The sequence below is a fragment of the Mirounga leonina genome, unplaced genomic scaffold (genome assembly GCF_011800145.1).
Source record: "Mirounga leonina isolate KUSES-001 unplaced genomic scaffold, KU_Mleo_1.0 Mir_53, whole genome shotgun sequence".
Classification (NCBI taxonomy): domain Eukaryota; kingdom Metazoa; phylum Chordata; class Mammalia; order Carnivora; family Phocidae; genus Mirounga; species Mirounga leonina.
This window is the reverse complement of record NW_023270807.1, coordinates 70,981,395-71,001,701: the sequence shown is the minus strand read 5'-3', so window position 1 is coordinate 71,001,701 and position 20,307 is coordinate 70,981,395. Positions and strand designations below refer to the sequence as shown.

The 20,307-nt window shown below is 36.6% G+C and overlaps 1 long non-coding RNA gene across 2 annotated transcripts in view; it reads right to left on the bottom strand.

The window, feature by feature from the left end:
* Window positions 1-16,811: 16,811 nt before the first annotated feature.
* The window catches only part of LOC118000587, a 28,995-nt gene continuing 25,499 nt past the window's right edge, over window positions 16,812-20,307 (bottom strand). For both annotated transcript variants that reach the window (XR_004676505.1, XR_004676504.1), the window contains one exon: window positions 16,812-17,403. This is a non-coding gene — a long non-coding RNA (uncharacterized LOC118000587). The remainder of the gene's footprint in view (window positions 17,404-20,307) is intronic.

Sequence of the window (20,307 nt, the reverse complement as noted above, 5' to 3'; positions counted from 1 at the left end):
AAATACTAACAGATCTGAAGGGAGAAGTAGACAATAACACAGTAACAGTAGGGGACTTTAATACCCCACTTTCAACAATAGATAAATTAAAGATGGAAAATCAACAAGGAAACATTAGACTAGAACCATAATTCTGACCAAAGGGACCTAATAACATATACAGAACATTCCATCCAATCAGAACACACTAGAGCATATACAGAACATTCCATCCAATCAGAACACACATTCTTCTGAAATGCACACAGGAGCTTCTCCAGGATAGATTATATGATAGGTCACAAGAGTCTTAGTGAATTTCAGAAACCTGAAATCATGCCAAGTATCTTTTCCAACCATAATGGTTTTGAAATGAATAACAGGAGAAGAGCTGGAAAATTCACAAATTTGTGGAAATTAAATAACTCACTCCTGAACAACCAATGGGTCAAAGAAGAAATCAAAAGAGAAAAAAAAAATCTTGAAACAAACAAACATGGAAATACAATATATCAAAACCTATAGGGATACTGCAAAAGTAGTTTTAACCTACATTAAGAAAAAAGATCTTAAATAAACAAGCGAATTTTATATCTCAAAGACTAGGAAAACAAACTAAGCCCTAAATTAGTAAGAGGAAGGAAATAGCCAAGAGCAGAAATAAATGAAATAGAGATCAGAAAAACAATAGAAAAGATCAATGACACTGAATTGTTTTCTGAAAAGATAAAATTGACAAACTAAGAACTAAATTAAGAAATCAGTCCAACAAACTAGATTAACTAGGAAGAGGGAGGGAGGGGGAAAAGGAAAGAGAGAGAGAGAGAGAGAGATCAAGCTCAAATGAATAAAATCAGAAATGAAATAGGAAATATTACTACTGATACAACAGAAATAGAGAGGATCATAAGGCAACTATGAACAATTACAGGCTAACAAATTAGATAACCTAGGAGAAATTGATAAATTCCTAGAAACTTACAACTTACCAAGACTGAATCATGAAGAAATAGAAAATCTGAATAAACCAATATGAGTAAGGAGTTTAAATCAGCAATCAAAAACCTCTCAACAAAGAAAAACCCAGAGCCAGTTAGTTTCGTTGATGAATGCTACCAAACATTTAAAGAAAAATTAATGCCAGCAAAATATCATTCTTTCCTGGAGTGGAAAGAGTGATTTTCTGGAATCACTGCTTCGCATTCTGACTAGTTCTAACTGCAGTTCTTGTAAGGCTTTACTGTACAGCAATACCACGAGTTTCTTGGTTCCCTTAATGTACAAACCCCCATCTACCCCTAAAATAACTCACCACTTTTGAGACAGCATGAAAGGAGGAACTCTGTTTCTCGCAACCAACAGAACCTGACGAGAATAAAGGCCAGTCCCTAGAGTGGTTGTTAAGATTTGCATCAGGTTTGTGTGATATAAGACCTAAGCAGCACATAGCACACAACAGGCTTTCAACAGATAAAACTTTATTTATTGGTTGGAAATAAAAATGTTTTCCAACCTTAAACATTTTTTTAAAAGGATTTTGATCATTAAATTCATACAGTTTGGGTCAACATTTATTCAATGAGTTCCCTAATCCTCACCTTACATCTCAAAGACAAATGTGAGGAAGGAGACTCTGCTCCTTTTTTTTTTTTTTTTTAAAGATTTCATTTATTTATTTCTCAGAGAGAGAGAGCACAGTACGGGGGGGCGGCAGGCAGAAGGAGAGGGAGAAGCAGGCTCCTTATAGAGCAGGGAACCTGATGCGGGACTGGATCCCAGGAGCCTGGGATCATGACCTGAGCCGAAAGCAGATGCTTAACCTGACTGAGCCACCCAGGCATCCCAAGGAGACTCTGTTCCTGTGTAGCCTGCACTAACTAATACCTTCATTCTCTTTAAGAGGACTATATATCAGGAAGTATTACCTCCAAATATTGCTGCAGGTTTAGGTGTATATTTGAAAATTCTCTTAAGTCTAGAAAGTGATGCTACATCACTCTTTAAAAGCAGATAACCATTATGATTATGATTCAGCATCTGAAGGCTGCTTACATCTACTTTAAAACCTTTTCTAAGAATTTCTATACATGGCATATGAGTATGTTTAGACTGACTATAAGATTTTTTTAAATTTATTTTATTTTTTTAAAGATTTTTTTTTTTTAATTTTATTTGAAAGAGAGAGAGAGAGACAGCGAGAGAGGGAACACAAGCAGGGGGAGTGGGAGAGGGAGAAGCAGGCTTCCCGCGGAGCAGGGAGCCCAATGTGGGGCTCGATCCCAGGACCCTGGGATCATGACCTGAGCCGAAGGCAGACGCTTAATGACTGAGCCACCCAGGCGCCCGAAGATTTTTTAAAATTTAAAATAATAATTATCAAATCATTTTACATTAGCTTAAAGTTCACAAAAAGCAGGCATCTTTACAGACAAGCTCTCATCAAAGGAGAAAAATTCTAAAATAAGCCATGCCATATTTATCTGAGTCCCTTTATGGCACAATGTCGGGTGTCCTGTGGCTAGAGACAGATCTATATTCAAGTAACAGCAGTACAACTTATTTGCTCTATTACATCAGGCAAATTGCTTAGCCTCCCCAAATGTCATCTTTTCTGGGGATATTAATGCCCATCTATAGAATTAAATAAGAGAATGTAAAGTGTTGGGCAATGCCAGACAGAGTAAATGCTCAAAGGTAGCTATTACTGTTAATGAAACAAAGTCTATTTAAAGACCTTACTGATAAACAGTTATAAGATTTTCTGGAAATTAAGAAGGCCTTCATGAAGAAAGATATTTATTCCCAGTAACTACATAACAGATAACAACATAAACAGATTTATTTGGAATACTACAAAGGAAAATATCCCTAAATTTTCCACCCAATATTACCTGACACTCACACACTCACACACAAATATGCACAGTGCTGCCCCACCACCACCCTTAGTAATCTTTTAATTTCTCCAGAGAAAAAGTAGGACATAAAGTTCCTTCTGTTAAACCACAACTTAGAGGTCATGATCAGTTCATTTGGAAAAACATCCATCAGTGTTTAAACAAACTCAGACTCATACACATAGATGCTTCCACATACACACATACACACAAACACATTTACTCACATGTGTATTTGCACTATAAATTAGTAAATACCTTGATTTTAGTACTTAGCTAACATAAACAAATGAGGAGGTGGGGAAGCCCAAGCACTTATGATGACCACAACACTCATGCCTCTGGCTTCCGCTTAACTGTCCCTGATGCAGTTGTCTGACAAACACATTCCACATTTCCACAAATCGTTCTGAAAAAGAAAGAAAGAGAAGAACAGACAGATAGGGCAGGGGTAGGGGAGAGAAGTAGAAGGAAGAGGTTGGAGGAAGAGGAAGAAAGGCAGGAAATGAAGAAGGAAGGAAGTGGGAAGGAAAAAAGGAAAGAGAAGAGGGAAAAAGGAAGATTCCATGTGTGAGGCATGTACGTGGGTTGGCTTGGCAAACCAGGTCAGTTTTGGGAAGCCAATTTTTTGCCCACCCAAAGCTTGCCCAGACTTGCCCTAAGGCTATGTTGCAAAACAGGTAGTAATTTCTCTGCCAGGCATATTATTGGGATGAGTGGAGTCCCAGACCTGACTAATGTTTCTTCTTGGCCCTCTTACTTCTGTAGCACAACATCTGAGGTTGTGGTGGTTTGACGTGTGCTCCTCAAAGCATCCCAAAGTTCCTGCTTTATATTTCTCAATTCTTTGGTATTTACTAACCCATTCAAGAGCTATGGACCTCTGCTCCACCTAATGCTAAGACTATGGATAACCCTTTTTGTAAAAATATATATTTTAAAGATTTTATTTATTTATTTGTCAGACAGAGAGAGAGAGATTGAGCACAAGCAGGGGGAACAGCAGGCAGAGGGAGAAGCAGACTCCCCGCTGAGCAAGGAACCCGATGTGGGGCTCGATCCCAGGACCCTGGGATCATGACCTTAGCCGAAGGCAGATGCTTAATGACTGAGCCACCCAGGCGTCCCAGATGTTAAGTCTTTTGCTTTTAAGAACAACCATCCCAAACACATCTATCTCCATGCAGAGTCTAGAAATTAAGATCAATGACCCATGCCAATTCAGCACCATATTGAGAGATTCTTCCAGGGCAGGTACTTAATCATTTGAAATAGTGCTGTGTTTGGTGAGCCCTTGTGATTGAGAAAACAAATGGTTCTGACTGGTCATATTAGTTGAACTAATCATTAGACATAGTAACGGGATAAGCTAAGTCTGAAAGGACTGGTTGTCCAAGGAAACTATGTGTAGACAGATAATAGTAGGTTCACTCACTTAACATTCAATAAGGTATCACTATGTATTGATACTGATTCCAAGAATATATAAACACCTAAAATCATAAAATGTTGTAGCTGGACATCTAGTTTAACCCTTTTATTTTACATATTTACAGACAGAATTGAGGTCTGGAGATTTTAACTAACTTTTTCCAGATGATGGGAGAGACTGGAATGAATTTTGGTTATAGTCCAGTGGGAACTAAGTGTAACCACGGAGGTTACACACAATTAGTAAAGGTTTAATGATGGGACTTAAAGTTCTCATAAGCTAAAAAGTAGCACTCTGAGATGAGAGAACTGAGGCCACTAGAAAGATGTATTATAAAACATGAGAGACAACTCTCCAGGTTCTGAGTTGAGATAAACATTCCTCAAGACCTTTGTCTCCATTCATAGCACCAGGGAGCTTTCTGATTACAAACTCAAATTCCTAAATATCCTAAAATTAGAGTTGTAATACACTGGATGATAGAGAATACTATTCTAATCAGCAAAGACTGATCATTTGAATTAAACTGATAAAACCTGAGTTTCTAAAATTATATACTTGAGGGCACTGGATTTATGAAAAACAATCCAAGATGGTCAAATACCTTATTCTTTCTCTCTTTTTATGGAATGTTATTAAAAACTGCAGGATATATATATATATATATATATAGCTATTTTATGAGGTAAAAATAATGAGTTATTAATAATGACAAATACCACTATAATAGAATGTAGTTGTGATATATTTAGTCATTAAGAATGTAATATTATAATTAGCTACAAAAATAGTTCCTAAGACTTTAGATGTTAATAAGGTTACCAATTTCCTTAAATAAAAACCAAAAATTATAAGATGTGAAATGAAGTTCCTTTTTTTATCTTCTACCATACCCAAACAGAACCTCTGTTTTCTCTCATGGGTACCAGCAAGGGTTATTCTGTGGCTGCCAGGAGATCTGGGTATGGGATAGCCAAACTGAGATCAGATGACTGTGCTGTTAAAATAAGCATTCTAGGTGTGCCTGGGTGGCTTAGTCGTTAAGCGTCTACCTTCAGCTCAGGTCATGATCCCAGGGTCCTGGGATTGAGCCCCGCATCGGGCTCCTTGCTCTGTGGGAAGCCTGCTTCTCCCTCTCCCACTCCCCCTGCTTGTGTTCCCTCTCTCACTGTGTCTCTCTCTGTCAAATAAATAAATAAATAAATAAATAAAATCAATCTTTAAAAAAATAAAATAAAATAAGCATTCTAGATTATGGATTCATGACACTGGGGACTCAGCAAGAGGAAAAACATTCACATCTCTACTGTAGGAAAGTTATTAACGGTGTTGACTATTTCGAGGAAAAGGTGAAAGGTAGACAACTACATTTGTACTTAATCACAATAAATTTTCTACTAAACTCTATGTAAAAACAAACTATAGTATCAATAATATTAGCCAATTTCAGTAGCTTTTAACAAATAAACATTCTTTTCTAAGACTCTAAGTTCTGTGTAAAATAATACAATGCAGAATAGTGACTGGAATGTTTCATCAAACAGAATGACTTTCAAGACTTTTTTTTTTTTTCTGAAAGGAACATGTGCCAGGGAAATTGTTATACAATGAAAATCTATCTTCATCATGTATAATTTCATTAAACCCTCCCCCCAAAATTGCTCTAGCTTTTTTCCTTGCTTGGAAGCCGATTATATGTGTACATGCAGTATACCGGTTTAGTGAAAATACATGTTTGGCACATAACTCCTCTTTGAGAATACCATCAAAGCAGTGAGGACCTGCCTGATATTTAGAGAACCATATACTTTGCTCTTTAAGGAATAGTTTTAAATATCATAATGATCAACTGAATAGAACACAATGCTTCACTGAATTTTTTGCACCCTCAAAGAATAAACAATTGTGTCAGGGGTTTGTCCCTGAGAAAATCTGGATGGAAGCTCAAAATGTAATTTTCAGGGGCGCCTGGGTGGCTCAGTCGTTAAGCGTCTGCCTTCGGCTCAGGTCATGATCCCAGGGTCCTGGGATCGAGCCCCGCATCGGGCTCCCTGCTCAGCCAGGAGCCTGCTTCTCCCTCTTCCACTCCCCCCTGCTTGTTTTCCCTCTCTAGCTGTCTCTCTCTCTGTGTCAAATAAATAAATCTTTAAAAAAAAATGTAATTTTCAGATTGGCTTATCCTGAGTTCTCTGGCATAAACTTTTCTGATATGAAAAGGAGAGATGTAAATTCCTTTCTCTGAAGAATGAGGTTTTTTTTGTTTTTTTTTTTAAGGATTTTATTTATTTATTTGAGAGAGAGAGAGAGATAAAGAAAGAGAGCACAAGCAAACGGAAGGGCAGAGGGAGAGGGAGAAGCAGACTCCCCACTGAGCAGGGAGCCCGACTTGGGGCTTGATCCCAGGACCCTGAGACCACAACTCGAGCGAGGGCAGACACCCAACCAACTGAGCCACCCAGATGCCCCTGAAGAATGAGTTCTAATGTAAGTATGCTTCTTTAAATGAAGTTTATTGCCACAGGAGTTAGAGAGTCAAAGATTTCTATTCTGTGAGGAAGTAAGTAGATCCTAGAATAATGTAGAAGGATAGTACATTGACTTTCTATATCATTCCTCCACCGTCCTCTTGAACAGTTTTTATTAAGGCATTTGAAATGGCCTGATCACTTTCAATTTTCTTATTATCCTATTCCTTTATGACATACAAATCACTTTGGAATAGAGAAAAAATAAAGTATAAAATTTGAAAGTAAAGTGTAAAACCTCTTTCTAAAATGCAGTTATAAAGTTAGATAAAATTGACAAAACCAATAATTTCAATACTCTGAAAATTGACCAAAGGTATACAACAATCTGAGAAGTGTTTAGGCTTGAAAAACTGTTGAATTTTGAGTAAGAATAAAGAGACTGTGGCATTCTGGCCTGAAGCTGCTCTCTACCCCCTGTTGCCTCTTCAGTAAGGACAGAGGTTTGGTAGAGGTAGGGTAGGCTATAAAAACTGGCAGCTTCTCTGTCATGGTAAGTGTGAGCTCACTCGGTTTGGAGTGGTGGGAGACAACCACTCCCAACATTTTTAGTGGAAGTAATGAGCTCTTAGGTGGGTGAACAGAGAGAGCCAACAGCTCTACTAGTCCGAGGTTGTGGTCATGGTTGAGGCATATTCCTGTCTGTGTATATGTGGAGACGAGAGGGAGCCAAAGCTAGTCACCCATTCCAGGCCAACCGTGGAGCTATGTGCATGCATAGGGGAAATATGAAAAGGCCCACTGGAAAGTAAAAGTTGAAACTGGAGCACACTTAAAAAAAAATAGCCTGAACTTTCAACGAGCTCCCATATTCACAGAGATTCACTGGCAGAGGACAGAGAACTTACTGGCTCAATGTGTTGAGCACAACCTGTCAAATCACTAAGTCATGCAGACACAGGGAAACAAAATAAAAATAACCATGTGTGTGGGGGCACCTGGGTGGCTCAGTCGTTGAGCGTCTGCCTTCGGCTCAGGTCATGATCCTGGGGTCCTGGGATCGAGCCCCACATCGGGCTCCCTGCTCCGCGGGAAGCCTGCTTCTCCCTCTCCCACTCCCCCTGCTTGTGTTCCCTCTCCCATTGTGTCTCTCTCTGTCAAATAAATAAATAAAATCTTAAAAAAAAAAACACCGTATGTGTATATGTGTGTGTATGTAGATATACTATATATACATGTATATCTGTATATATTTATTTATATATGTATATTTATTTATATACAGAAATATGTGTATATCTGTATATATACATATATTTATTTATATACAGATATACATGTATATATGTACATAAATAAAACTTTGCTCAGTTTAAGAAATAAAGATATACACATATATGACATATATAATACATATGGATCTATGCACATATGTGGGGACATCAGCACATGCAAATGGCAGGAGAGAAAAATTTTACAAATTTAGTCCAGGCAAGTTACCAAATTATCAAACAAGAATCAACAGCAGCAATAACCTTCAGAAGTAAAAATAAATAAGTAAGTAAATAAATAAATCTAGACTCATTACAATATGTTGTCTACTATGTCTAACCAGTTTTCAACTAAATAATTATGAGGTAGGCAAAGAAACAAGAATGTGTGACCTATATTCAGAACATAAAGCAGTCAATATAAATAGTCTCTGGTTTAAAAAAAAAGTCTCTGGTTGTTCCTAAATCCCAAAAGTTGAATTTTGTAGACAAAAAATACAAAGCACTTATTTTAAAAATTGGCTATTTAGTTCAAAGAACTAAAGTAAACCATGTTGTTTTCTTTTTTTAAAGATTTTATTTATTTATTTGTTAGAGAGAAAGAAAGAGATTGAGCACAAGCAGGGGGAGAGGCAGACAGAGGGAGAAACAGGCTCCCTGCTGAGCAAGGAACCTGATGGGGGACTCGATCCCAGGACCCCAGGATCACAACCCGAGCTGAAGGCAGATGTTCAACTGACTGACCCACCCAGGCGTCCCAAAAGTAAACCATGTTTTAAGAATTAAAGGAAAGCATTATAATAATGGATCAAGAAACAGAAATTCTCAGTAAGGTGGTAGAAATTAGAAAAAAGAAACAAATGTATATTCTGGATTTGAAAACCGAAATGAAAAATTCACTAGAAGGGCTCAAAATCAGATTCAAGATGACAGAATTAAAAATCAGTGAACCTGAAGACAAATCAGTAGAAATGATCCAAGCTGAAGAACAGAGACCAGTGAAACAACATCAAATGTACCAGTATCCATTTAATGGGAGTTACCCAAGAAAAGCATGAGGAGGCAGAAAAAATATTTGAAAAAATGATGACTGAAAACTTGCCAAATTTGATTAAAAACATTAATCTGCTTATCCAAGAGACTCAATGAACCCCAAATAGATAAATGTGCATGAAACTCTCCTTCCTGGCTTTCTGTGATTGTGTACTCTCATGTGTCCCCTCACACCTCCATGACTGTTCCTTCCTTGTATACTTTTCTTTCTCAATCCCTTTTTTCCCAGCGAGTATATTTTAAAATCCCATCAACTCTTATCTTTTATACCACATACTCTCATGTAGAAATTCCATTCATTTTCACAGACTATCAGTAAAAAGACTTTCAAATTTAATTACTAGGTTGTCTGGTTCAATACCTCTTCTTGGATATTTATTTCACTAGCCCACTAACAGCAGAAGAACAATTCTTCTTCTGTTGTTCCCTATTTCCATAATAGTATTAGCACTAAGCGTAGGAAACAGGGAAATAGGCAACCTGAAACCTCAGTTGCCTTCCTCCTTTTCTCCTTCCTATTTATTTCCACTACTACTTCCCTAGCTCAGGATTTCATTACTTTCTCACCCAGATTGATCATACAGCAATAACTGGTTTTCATGACCTTGTCCTCTTCTCTCTTTAATCCGTCCAAAACATAGTATTCAGATTAATATTCTTAAAACTTAGCTCTGATCATTACAGTCCCTTTTAAAACAACAAAATGATAGTTTCCCATGGCTCGAAAAATAAAATCTGAGTTTGTTAGCAGAACATTGCTTTTTTTTTTTTTAAAGATTTTATTTATTTATTTATTTGACAGAGAGAGACACAGCAAGAAAGGGAACACAGCAGGGGGAGTGGGAGAGGGAGAAGCAGGCTTCCCGCCGAGCAGGGAGCCCGATGTGGGGCTCAATCCCAGGACCCTGGGATCATTACCTGAGCCGAAAGCAGACACTTAATGACTGAGCCACCCAGGTGCCCCCAGAACATTGCTTTTTAAACTATATTTATCACTTCCTTTCATCAATCTAAAATTCTAGTCATGAAAAAAATTTGGAGACTTTCATCAATTGAAGTAAGTTCTAAAAAGAAGAAAGAAAAGGAAAAAATGGAAAAAAAGATAATTACTTGTGGGCATTACATGTTCCCTGACAACTTGTAAATGTTCTTAGATTTAACATTATGTAAGTTCTTGGAAGTGTAGAGTGGCCACATCAGCTTTGGGAGATGAAAAATTCAGGACACGTGGCCATGGAATATGGTAAGCAGATGGACAGGATTGGGGTGAAGGAGATCCCACTCTGGACTTTTTCAGCCAGTTAAAGACAAGAAGAAGACAACCTACTTTATCTACTGAGAAAAACCATGTTACTAGTAAATGGATACAGACGAATAGAGATTCTAGCACAGGATGCATGAGAAAAATAAAACAAAGATTACAGCAAACATTTCTGAAATACTCAGTTTTGCTATTTGGAACCACAGTAGTTCCAGATGGTCCTGAGCAAGGATGTCTGGGCAAGCCCTCAGAGGTCCAGAGACCCTTGACTACAGAAGCCAGAGAATCCTGATGAACTGGCATGAAGCTGCTTTGTTTTTATAAACATGTTGCTGCCTGAACAGTATTTTGCTGGAAAATGGAAAAAGCTTTCTATCACTCTACAGCTTTGTGAATGGAATAAGCTGCACAGATTTTGCAAATTAGGTAACAAAAACTCTGCAGATGCTGCTTGGGTGTGGGTCGAATTGTTTAGCTAAGCTTTCCACTCTCTCTGAATTTATGCCAAAGGTAATCTTTGGTTCAGTCTATTAATTATAATAACTTCTAAATTCATATGATCCAAATTTAAAACATTTCACTATGAAAGGATGCATATTAATTAAAGATAAGTAGAGCCAAAAAAAAAATAAGGTTAATCAGGACACCAAACAGAGTTGTGAAGAATAACAAAGCTCTTGTTATAGGAAAGAACTGATGAAGTTTATTCTTTGTGGTTTTTGTCGTTTCTCTTACCGGACAGAATCATGGTAATTGCAAAATTTCTGCTGGAGTTTCTGAAGGTGTAATCTTCATAGTTATACCAAATTTAAGAATGTTCTACAAAACTGCCAGAAGTGTTATTCAATAGAGGAGTAAAAAGTCTATATAAATCAGAGCAGACATAACTTATATTCGAGGTTCTCAGAGTCATTTCTAAAAAACCAAATCACACAGGTCATTTTTGCTAGTAGTCATTAAGAAGTATGTCAAACTGTTTTACTCTATATTTCTGAAATCTCAGACTTCACCAGAACATCATTTTTCTAAACGTTTTGTCTTTATTTAACCTCAGGACCCTCTGTAATCACCAGTAATACTAATGTTGTCCAATACTAATGCAGATTAATTCTGCAATTAGGATTTTCTAATTTTAAATGATGAATACCATTGCAAAATTTAGCTAAAGGAAATCTTGCACAAAACAACTTTTCTTATATATGTTTTCCTCATATGTACAAGGTACTATAGGATGGCAGTGAGGAGCAAGGGTTCAGAAGCCAGATCATTTAGATTTATGTACTAGCTCTACCACTTACCAACTGTGTCACATTGAGCAAATATGTATTCTCTGTGCCTTAGTTTCCTTATCTGTAAAACACGGGTAGTTATAGTACTTATAACTCACAAGGTTATTGCTTTTAAAAAGATAAAATGTAAACATGGGCATTATCAGTATATCACTATTATTAGCTATTCTCCTTATAGTCATAAATATTAATACATATATATCAGTCATTAATATTTTGCAACAGAGACTATGAACTTAGCCTAAAATATATATATATATAGATATTTTGGGCACAAGATAATTATATTAAAATAATTCAATGTTATTGTTTTTCTTCAAAACATGCAAACAAACACAACAGACCACATGTCATTCAGGTAGGTGACATTCTGTATTATTTTTAAAATAATGTGTATTTTTGGGGTGCCTGGGTGGCTCAGTCGTTAAGCATCTGCCTTCAGCTCAGGTCATGATCCCAGAGTCCTGGGATCAAGCCCCACATCGGGCTCCCTGTTCGGCGGGAAGCCTGCTTCTCCCCCTCCCACTCCCACGGCTTGTGTCTCCACCTGTTTGTGTTCCCTCTCTCGCTGTGTCTCTCTGTCAAATAAATAAATAAAATCTTTAAAAAAATAAATAAAATAAAATAATGTGTATTTTTTAAAACGTGTTTTAGAAATTATAACATTCAGATGAGCAAGTCTTTAGCTAAAATTAACTCTATCACATTATTTAGCATCTTGCAGGCTTGTATACCATTCTTTCATACAACTTTTTAGATTCTGTCTAGGTCATCATGATCCTTTTCAAGAGGGTGCATTTTCTGTTGATATACTGCAAGATATATACTTTTAAATTTTTCTTCTATAAAACACAGATTTATTATTAAATAAAATTACCCGCAGATTCCAAAGAAGTTGACATCTAAATATAAACGTACAGCAGGGATGTTCATATCGTGAACATAATTCTGAGAGAGATGTTTATGATTAAGTACACACAGAGAAAACAGAAAACAGTATCAGCAAAGAGAGCCTTATTCTCTGGATACAGTTTGTGAAACTTGGGCAGTGTGTGCATTAAGAGAGCCACAGGAAATGAAACTGTGAATTACTTCAAATGGAAAAATAAAGTAGAATCCTTTACCTTTCAGAACGTGATTTGGCAGGGCGCCTGGGTGGCTCAGTTGGTTAAACGTCTGCCTTCGCTCAGGTCATGATCTCAGGGTCCTGGGATCGAGCCCCACATCGGGCTCCCTGCTCAGTGGGGAGTCCGCTTCTCCCTCTCCTTCTGCTGCCCTCCTCCTGGGCTCGTGCTCTCTAAATAGATAAAATCTTAAAAAAAAAAAAAAAAAGAATGTGATTTGGCTTTAATTCTGCTGGAAGGTAGCAGAGTGATTTCAAGCTTTCTTTAAAAAGGTTAAAATGGGAACTTACCCACTGAGTCAAGATGTTGAGTAGAAAAGCTCATTCATTCATTCAACAGACATGTGTGTGATATGATATACTGGGAATAACACAGACACAAATATAAGAGCTAGCCCTGTAAAACACTGGAATCTAAAAGTGAGAGACAAATGTGTAAACAGATTAGTACACTAATGTTCACTAAAGTAGAACAAGTTAAAACCAACCAGCTGGGATGGAGAGCAACATAGCAAAGAAGTGAACTTGAAAATATTACATATATATTTCATAATTTCTTCATAATTGCTTTCAAGTTCCTTTCTCTCTCATACACAGATACATACAAATACACATACACATTTAAGCACACATATAAACCTAGAAGGATTTTGAGTAATTTTATTGAATCTAAAGCTCAGTTTCAAAAAAATGAACATTTTAAATGTTGAGTCTTCCTGTATATGAATGTGGTATCAGCTTGCATTAATTTATGTCTCTTAATGTCTCACAGAAATGTTTTATGTTTCTTTCACAATTTTTAGATATTTATTCCTAGGTTTAAATATTTCTTATACTATTTAAATTTTTTTTGTTTTATTTTCTGTTGTTAACCTGTCACAGAAGTGCAATTTAAAAAATATTTAGTTGCTAAACTCATCTAATTCTAATTATCTATCTGTAGAATCTTTGGGATTTTCCACATAGACAAGTCACATTAAATAATATCAGTTTTATAGTTTTTTAAAAATTTTCTTTTCTTTCCTTACCATGTTGAATAGGACCTCCAGTATAAGGCTGACTAGAAGTGGTGATAATTCTCATATGTGTCTTATTCTTAATCTCAGAAGGAAAGCTTTCAATATGTCTATGGTGACTGCTTTGGTGTTTTATAGATATCCTCTATGAAAGAAATTCTTTTCTATTCTTAGTTTGCCAAAAGATGCATTTTAATCATAGACAAATGCTGACTTGAATCAACTGCTTTTCCAGAAAGATTTTGATACAACTTCTTCCCTTTATTCTGTTTATGTGGTAAATTCTGATTTGGTTTTCTTATGTTAATATTTCATCATTACAGCAAACTTAACTTATATGTGACATATTATCATTTGTACATATTGTTTGGTTAGCTGAAATTAAGAATTTTGTTATTTGTGTTCATGACTGAAGTTGCCCCCTAATTTTTTCCTCATAATTTCCTATTTTTGTTTTGATATCAAGGTTATGCTGGCCTCGTAAGTTAAATTGGAGAGCCTTCCCTCTTTTTCTGTTTTCTATAAAGTCATAAAGATATTTATTCCTTAAACATTTTCTAGAGTTCAATAGTGAAACTCACCTATAGTGGAAGGTTTTAAATTAGAGATTCATCTTTTTTAGCTATTATGAGATCTTCATAATCTGTTTCTTCATGTCTAAATTTCAGCAGGCTGTATTTTTTTGTGTTTTTTCATCCTACTAAGCTTATTCAAACTAGTTAAGACACAAAGCATATATTTATTGTTGGCATATATTTTGGTAACATATAGCATATATAACATGTAATTAATAATAATTATTAATTAAAATTAATAACTATATATAACTAAAATCTATGGTACATGAGAGCTGTATTTAAGGGTAGTTCTTCTATTTCTTGATTATTAAGAGTCTGCTTTATTAAAATGAATTGCTATTAGCATAATTTTCAAAAATGGAGTTGAACTAAAAAGACAGACTGTGTTTTATTTGTTTTGAGTTAAACTAGGCATACGTAGTGAGTTGACACCTGAAAGGACCATTTTAACTTCTTTCTCTTACAGACAAAAGTATTTTCAGCAACAATCATGAAGTGCAACAAATAACAATTACTATGTCCAGAAAAGCAATTCAGACAGTGACAATTTTCCTTTATTAAATTTTGCATATAAAATATTGCTAGCAAAAAATTAATAAAATGTGGGGCACCTGGGTGACTCAGTCAGTTAAGCACCTGCCTTCGGCTCAGGTCATGATCCCAGCGTCCTGGAATCAAGTCCCGAGTCAGGTTCCTCGATCAGCAGGGAGCCTGCTTCTCCCTCTGCCCCTCCCCCTGCTCATGCTCTCTCTCTCTGTCAAATAAAGAAAATCTTTTAAAAAAATAATAAAATACGAGAAATAAGGTTCTAATACTTTTTAAAATACATTAATTTTTTTTTGAAAAAAGGAGAAAAATATTTATGCCTACATAATGGTCTGCCACAGTGATGAATAATTCCACTGCAGTTTCTGGCTTTGAAACTTCACTTCTGCAAATTTGCCAGTGGTTTTGTCAACCTGATTTTCATATAATCATGGTCAACAGAATCAGGATAGAGTACATATCAGATTTGTCAATCTATCCTGACTCATAGCTGACTAAGGAACACTTTTTATTTTAATTTCAAATGTTTCTCTCACATTAAGAAACAGATATACAAATAGAAAGCTTTAAAGTAAGGATGTGTATCAGAGATTCATAAATATCCCATTTCATAGTAGATTTGAGAAATTGCAATACTGTCCATGTCTTTGTTCTCTGGGATTCATTGTAGCAGCTTTCATATGTTTCTGCAGTTGAAATTTTCCACAAGAATACCTTCACCAGAAAATTCCTCATAAATTTTTATTTTATTTGGTAAAATTCTCAAAGCTTGTAATGGTTGCGAATTATTTGAGCTTGCTTCAGGCTCAGTTCATGTCTTTAGCCCCTGAGGTACTACGTAATACTGTGTTTAAACACAGATTCAAAATAAATAATTATACTAGAGCAATTATGAAAACGAAAAAACAGAAGTCAGTTGCTTATTCTTGAAATAAATACGTGTAGCTGAGTCCACCTGTAGGGGAGCTGGAATTACTTCTGTGTGCAATACAATGTTTATTAAAGAATAAGTGATAGGAAAACATGGTAATTTTCAGCTTACATATGTATTATTAAATTTCAGTAACTGCAGCAGTTGTTTAGAACTTAGACCAACAAAAGACTGTTTTTTTCAGAGAGGAGTAGAATCATTGCCATTGCTTAGAATTGTCAGTGCATAGTGATAATAAAAAGCAGACTGATTTTACTATTATTTTATTTTATTCCTTTTAAATTATCTTTTCTTTTTTTTTTTAATTTTTAAAAGATTTTATTCATTTATTTGACAGAGAGAGACACAGCGAGAGAGGGAACACAAGCCGGGAGAGCGGGAGAGGGAGAAGCAGGCTCCCCGCGGAGCAGGGAGCCCGATGTGGGGCTCAATCCCAGGACCCTGGGATCATGACCTGAACTGAAGGCAGACGCTTAAAGACTGAGCCACCCAGGCACCCCTAAAGTTCAAAACTTTGAAGCATTGTAATAATAGTCGACTCTAAAATGTTCCCTGGAACTATTCTGCTTGTTACCAATGGGCCCATTATTGCTGTATGCTTCCTACTTCATTGGCCATTTTACATATCTTTTAGAAAATGACTTATTGTATATTTCATCTGCCTCATTTTGAAAGCAGTTGAAGCTATTATGTGTGTTACTACAGAAATTATGTTCTTACCCAAGTAAACTTACAGATGCAGCTGCTAAACATCAGACTCTTAATTGGGATTTTTGCTGCTTTTAATGCTAGTTCAGCTCAGTTCCTCTGCCCAGTGCACAGAGCAGCGCATCAAAGCCAGAGTACACAGTCATCAGAGTTCAGATTTTTTCCTGCTTCCCTGTGGAGGGCTCAAGAATACAAACATCCTCAATTGCTACAGCAGGAGGAAACATTAGTCGATCAACAGAACCAAACAGGAAACACCAAATGGGCATTTCTCCTATTTATTTTGTGTCTGTTAGGAAAGATGAAGTTTATTTCGTTCAACCAGATTTGTCAAAAAAGCACAGAAAACATAGAAGATGTAGTCATTTTAGTTAGTTTAGACTCTGATTTCAAGAAGATGTAACGCTGCTTTCCAGTTATTTTACTTACTATGATTTATGCAATACTACATTCTTAGGATGTTGGAATTTTACCATATCTGGAGTCATTTTTTTCTTTTTTAAACTGTGAACAAGAAACTTAACATTTGCTGCAACCTTTTAAGATTCACGTTATGATTCACTTAGACCTTAGTTAAATTCTCAGGTATTTTCTTTCCAGATCCATGAGGATGCACATTTATTGAACAGAATAACTTTGCCTCCCTTCACTTTATGATAGGGTGCTAAACGTGTCAGATCCGGCCAGGAAATATCTCAAATGGTACTTCAGAGGTTTGTCTGCCTTACCAAAATTTTTAATCTTGGTATATCAGTTGGTTATCCACTCCATTACATCAGAGCGAGTTCTTTTACTTCACTGCCAGTGACAGCAGATAAGCAAAAATGAGGCACATTGTAATGACTTGAACAAGCCTAGTGAAGGAGCAAAAGAGAATGTAATTTGTATTTTTAATGAATATTTCCAGAAATAAATCAACAAGCCACTTCATTATTCTTATAATTACCTGGAATCTCTTAATTCCAGAAGACTCTTTGGCCTGCTGGTTAAAAGGAAATGGATGTTTCTTTTTAGCTTCCCTCATTCCCTCTCCCACTCCCCCTGCTTGTGTTCCCTCTCTCGCTGTGTCTCTGTCAAATAAATAAATAAAATCTTTAAAAAAAAATAAAGTTTTGAACTTTAAATACACTACAATCCCAATGATTTCTATCCCTTGGATGCCAGCTATGGTTCTAGCAAATCATTTGCCTGAGATCTTTACAAGAAAATCCATCCTCCTTCAACTCAACATTTTCTGGAACCCCAACATGATAAGAGTCAGTTCAGAGTCAGTTATGACCTCCCTAAGGCACATCTGAGAGCTCAAAAGCTCATTTTAATCTTGTCCCTTAACCTAACCCTTCTTTTCCCTTATGTATTTGTTCACTTTGTGATGGAAGAGAGAGAAAAATCCATGATACATTTATCATAATTTTCTACTAGGAAATAATCCTGTAAAGTCTCTGACTCACCCCTCTTTGTACCTAAGAGCCAATAGATTTTGTGATATGCTGGGTAACTAAGTAACTGAGAAAAATGGAGTCTGTTCTGGAGAAGGATGGCACTGTATCAGCTAAAGAGACCGTCCCCTGACTTTTCCCTGTTCTTTCTTTTTCCTTACAATCTACACTGTAAATCCCTTTAGAATCCGCTAATTTCCCTTTTGGGGAAACCTATCCATTTTCCTGGGAGTTATGAGGCCTATGCAGAAAGCCTGCATATTTGAAGATCACACAAATGACCCCCAACATCAATCTCAAGGCTGCAGTTTAGTAAATATGAAATGTCATGAAAATCTAACTGCCTGACTGTAGTCATTTTGCAAAGTTTACTTATAGTAATAACTTGATTTGGGCTCTCCCTCTTTGTAGACTATTCCAAGGAATGAATTTAGGAAATTATTTTCTCATCTCTTCAGAGATTTTTTTGCTTCATTTTGCTCTTATACATTATTTTCCTCATTTAGATTTCGATATATTTTACTTTTCTTTCCTTGAAGTGTTCATGCTCTGCAGCTCAGCAGTAAGTTTTAGGGAGGACCCAATATCTTTACATTTGACAAATAAAGAGAGAATGTAACAGTTTTCTTGGCCAAGTAAAAGAGACATGGAGTATGACTGTTGTGAGTCAGGATCTGGCCTCCTCAGCATCAGCTAGAAGACAGGAGTGCCACAGCCCTGGATGAAAGTACATGCCAATGAAGAGGGACAATGGTTAGATGGTGTTATGTTGGCATCATTTACATATTATCAGCAAGACCTAAAGAGCTAACCTGGCATGAAGAACACAGTAACTTCCAAAAGATTTCATCACTCTTGGCAGAAGCTGCCCCTACGATATTTCAAACATAAAGGTCTTTCTTTCAAAGAAAAAGCTGAAGGGAACCTTTACCTCAGATTTTCCTTTTTTCCCCATAGGCTCTTATTCCTCAGGCTTCAGCTTTCATCTCCTCCAAGATGAGGACTCTCTCCCTGTTACTATAGTGATGGGTCAGGAAAATATCTGAAGGCATGCTGCAAAATTAGTCAGTAAATTATAAATGGGCTATTGATGTAAAAAGGCAGAATTGTAAACCAGAGAGTAGTGGTCCTTACATAGAAAGCAGAAGAAAATTACGCAACATACATCAGAGCATCACAGTGTGACAAACAAAAGTTGTATAAACATCTTAACTTTGCAGGAGACCATCTACCTATCCCATTGCTAAACATGCAACTAGGTTCTATGAAAATGATAGAAGGTACCAGACATTTGAGGTTGAAGGCAAAGTAGAACGTACAAAGTATTTTATACAATTTACCCAATAAAACAAGAGAGAAAACCCATATGTTGACAATTCAGCCTGCCTCTGGAACTAAAAGCTAATGGAACTTTGGAGATGGCTTGTTCTAGCAGTCCTTGTCTAGGGAGACACATTACAACTTGTGAGAGACATTTTCAGAAATACACCTGGCCTTACTCCAGACCTGGTAAAATAATGTCTAAGAGTGAGGCCTTGGGACTTAGCAGAAGTCATGCAACTAGTGTCTCAGTCTTCTGGGTTTTCTTTTTGCAGAAAACTCACCTCTTTCCAGTGACCTGTGAGTTTGGGAGCTTTGGTGTCTGAAGATTCCTCTGATGCCACCGAACATGATCCTGGGCTAGCAACACATAGCCCTAGACTGTCAGGTGACTGGCCCCCCAAAGAGGGCTGTTTCCCGCCCTAGGTGGGCCAGTTAAACTCTACTGTTTACAAAACCACATAACACTGGAATAGGTGGTATGTGTCCCTACTTAGTCTCCAACTCTTATGCAAAGAGGTAATGGGCACTCATTGCCTCATGGTGCAAATATGAAATAGAATGAATTAAGAGAAAACTTAAAAGCAAATAGGAGAGCATACACAATCGCCTGAGCCTTCATTACCCACAATTTGGGTCAGGCATACAAGGACTGCATGCACCCTCAGAAGGGATGGCATTAGCCCCTATAATCTACCACCCACTGATAGGGAACATCTATGTAAGGACCTAGTTGAATTATCAGCTTATTATTTCCTTGAGCTCAGGATGATTGAGCTACAAATTGGCAGGTGTCCAACAAAGCCAGATTCTTTTGTGCTTTACATATATTTATGTCACTGCATGTAATCCTCAATCCTCACAATCTCATGAAGGTTCCAAAGCTACAGGCCCTGCAACCACCCTGTTCTTTCATGACTGCCATGATTTCCCTGCCCTTTTGGCTGATGAAATCTTTTTTATTTTTATTTGTTTATTTTTTTAATTTGAGAGGAAGAG